Source organism: Fukomys damarensis, unplaced genomic scaffold (genome assembly GCF_012274545.1).
Source record: "Fukomys damarensis isolate Sample0158 unplaced genomic scaffold, DMR_v1.0_HiC HiC_scaffold_38, whole genome shotgun sequence".
NCBI classification, from domain to species: domain Eukaryota; kingdom Metazoa; phylum Chordata; class Mammalia; order Rodentia; family Bathyergidae; genus Fukomys; species Fukomys damarensis.
Genome location: NW_022900950.1, coordinates 78,702,285 through 78,705,510, shown reverse-complemented (window position 1 = coordinate 78,705,510; position 3,226 = coordinate 78,702,285). Strand labels below are relative to the sequence as shown.

Sequence of the window (3,226 nt, the reverse complement as noted above, 5' to 3'; positions counted from 1 at the left end):
TGAGAGAGGGTCTCACTATGTAGTTGAGACTGACCTGGAACTCACTATATAGCCCAGGCTGGTCTTGAACTCACAGCGATCCTCCTGCCTCAGCCTCCAGAGTGCTGGGATTACAGGCATGCGCCACCATGTCCGGCTTTTGCTCTTTTTTTGTCTGTAACTTTTTATTATGGTAATGCATTACTTTTATACTCAAAAATATCAATGAAATTATTTTCACCTGAGCAAGCTTCTGTGTTCTCAAAATAAATTTAGACTGAAGGAAACCCACAATAGATTTACTTTACCTGATCAGCATTCATCATATTCAAACCTCTACTAAAGTTACTGAACTTTTTCCTCACTGAATGAAGAGCTTCTCTGAAATTTGTTCATCCCAGCTTTCTAAAATATCAGAATTATTCAGTTACTCAAAAGGTCTGCTACTGTAGTCTTCTGGTCCCTGTGGGTTTGTTTTAAAAAGGAATATTAGAGCCCCAGTCTTTGTCTTTAGCTAAACCACTGTGTGGTAAACAGGCTTGCTCTTCCTCTTACATTCTGTGATTCTGTGCTTTCTTACTGCAGGTCCCCAGAACAATCTGGCCATCTGACTATGGACTGAAACTTCCAAACTGTGAGCTGAAATAAACCTTTTCACTTCATTATCTCAGGTATTTGCTGCACTAATGGAAGGTGACGCGTTCGGCAGTCTCTGATGACGGTCTTCTATGTTTCTGTGCACTGGGGAATGGCAGTTGAGCCATGTTTTAGAAACTTTGGGACATTTATCAAACATCATATTCTAAACTAGAAGCTACAGTATTGGAGGCACACGGACTGGCCCTGTCTGCCAATCATCCATCATCTAGCATCTGTTTACCTATCTACCCACCTACCTATCTGCAGCATTCTCCCCGTTCTCAGGGACTTGGATGTGAATCATGTGTCTGTGATGTGTCCAGCCCATTAACTGCTTGGAAGCCATTTTGGTTGTTTCATTGCTGAGGTATTGCAGTGCTTGGGTTCATGCAACCCTTATTTTACTTGTTAATGACCCCCAGAGGCAGAAGTAAGGACACTGGTAGTTCAGAAAAGGCAAGGAGAAGCCACAAAGTGCATCCTGTCATGAGACGGGTGAGAATAGTAAAATACGATGTTTACAGAGAGCACATTCACCCGTTATTATGTTATGGTATATTGTTTATTATTATTAATTTTAACTTTACATCGTGCCTATTTGAAAATTAAACTTTTAGGTATCCATGCATAGGAAATCCATATATAGGAAAAACATAGGTATCCATACATAGGAAGAACCAGCATTAGAGGGTTAGCATTACTCCTGGTTTCAGGCATCCACTGGGAGTGTTGGAATAGCTTCTCCATGATTTACCCGTCATCTGTGTACCTACCATCTACCTATCAGTCAGTCACCTATTTATTTACTTACCTATCCTTTATTTTGGCCTGCCCATCTGAGTTTTACTTTAAAGGACTTAATTATTATCATTTAAAATTAAAAAAAAATTTAAGAATGTGAATTTGCTTCTCAGAAAACACCAGATCTTGTAATTCTCCATCCAGAGCTTTGCAGGGAAGCTGGGGGTGGAATCTGAGAAAACAGCTCCGCCTTCAGCCAAGGAGCATGCTTTTGTTTGAGATGTTGCTGCCGACAAGGTTTTCCAGACTCTTACAGCCCGGCCCCCTGGGCACTGTTCCTGAGTCTATCGCTGCCTCCAGCCTCTGGGTCCGAAACTGCTCTCTGATTTAAGGATGGCCAGCCCTGTTTGGGTAGACGTGGAACTGCCCACGAACTGAATGATCTGACACAAGAGAAATCAGGTGTCAGTAATCCTATCCAACCTCCATTTATATTAATCAGCACTTCACCACTCTGTGGACACCAGTCAGGTGGGTCGTTGTGGCTGTGCTACACACTGTCCACGGGAGAGGATACGAATTAAACCTGAATGCACCGGGACCCCGAGCCACATGCCAGAACTGTCCCAACAGTGTGACACGCAATACACGGACTTCAATGTCAGTGAATCCACGTCTTATCCAGTTCAGTACTCGGTCACTTACTCTACGGGGATTTCCAATCAGGTGTGTGTGGAACTGCTTGGATGTTCTCAAGACACACGCGTCTGAAGGGAGGGAGTCCTGTATTCACATGGGGTGCTCCGACGGACGCTCACAGGCCGTTCTAAGGGAGGCAGATCGTTCTGTGAGATCACTTCCAGAGAAGTCAGTTGTCCCCTCCCAAGCGGTTACCCTACTGGGTAATACTGCTTTGCTTTCTCAGATTCAGCTTTTGGTTTTGTGGCTGTTCCAAGCCGCTGCTACTTTTTGAAAGTTATCATTTATTGGCACGGATCACTCTTCATCCACGCAAACATAAAGTAACATGGCACCTGTAGTAGACAACACGTGTGAGTGAGGTGAGGGAGGTCAGAGATAGCCACGAAAATGGACGTGGGCTGTGGAGCACGTCTCGGGCATTTCCATTTCTCTTTACTTTTGTGTCTCAGTAACTGAAAGCCCAAACTGCTTTGCTGTATAAATAATTCCTATGGTCCTGTGGATATCAGTCTACAGTAGGTTAATTTCAGATTACACGGGGGAAAGCTGCCTTACAAATAAAGCCAAGACAACCGTGGTGTGGAGAAGCCCCTCCAGAAACCTCTTCAGGGGAGCCACTGGGTAACATTTTGGAGACGTTTTTTCCTTTTTTTTTTTTTTTTTTTTTTTTTGCAGCTGTGGGGTTTAAGCAAGGGCTTCTGCTGTGAGCAACATTCCGGGCCTTTTTCTTTTGAGACAGCGACCCCCTAGGTTGTAGGTTGTCCAGGCAGGATGAAGGAACTTTTGATCCTTCTGCCTCAGCCTCCCGGGCACTGCGATTACCGGCATGAGCAGCAAACCTGTCTGCGTATTATCTTTTTTGAACAGCTGCATGTATCTCTCATTTGTGAGCAGAGAAATCTAATCTAAATCGAATCATCTTTTTGAATATTTCAGATAAACTTCAAGCAAACCAGTATGCCGGTCGTCATTTGAGGAATGGAAAAATCCAAACCCAAGCCAAACCGAACCGAGTCGAACCAACAAAGCGCTGCCGCCCAGGGAGAGAGGGCGCGGAGCTCGGTCAGGGGCCGAGGTCTCGCAGTTGCAGCCTTTGCTCCTCGGACTCGGTAGGCGTCAAGGCCCCTCCGGTAAAGGGACGGAGCGGGCTGCAAACTTCGCCCGG

The 3,226-nt window shown here is 45.0% G+C and overlaps 1 protein-coding gene across 1 annotated transcript in view; it reads left to right on the top strand.

Annotated features, from left to right (window-relative positions):
• Positions 1–3,003: 3,003 nt before the first annotated feature.
• Positions 3,004–3,226, top strand: part of Npy2r (neuropeptide Y receptor Y2) — a 6,994-nt gene continuing 6,771 nt past the window's right edge. The window contains exon 1 of the mRNA XM_033759982.1: positions 3,004–3,170. The gene's annotated coding sequence lies outside the window, so the exon portion shown is untranslated. The remainder of the gene's footprint in view (positions 3,171–3,226) is intronic.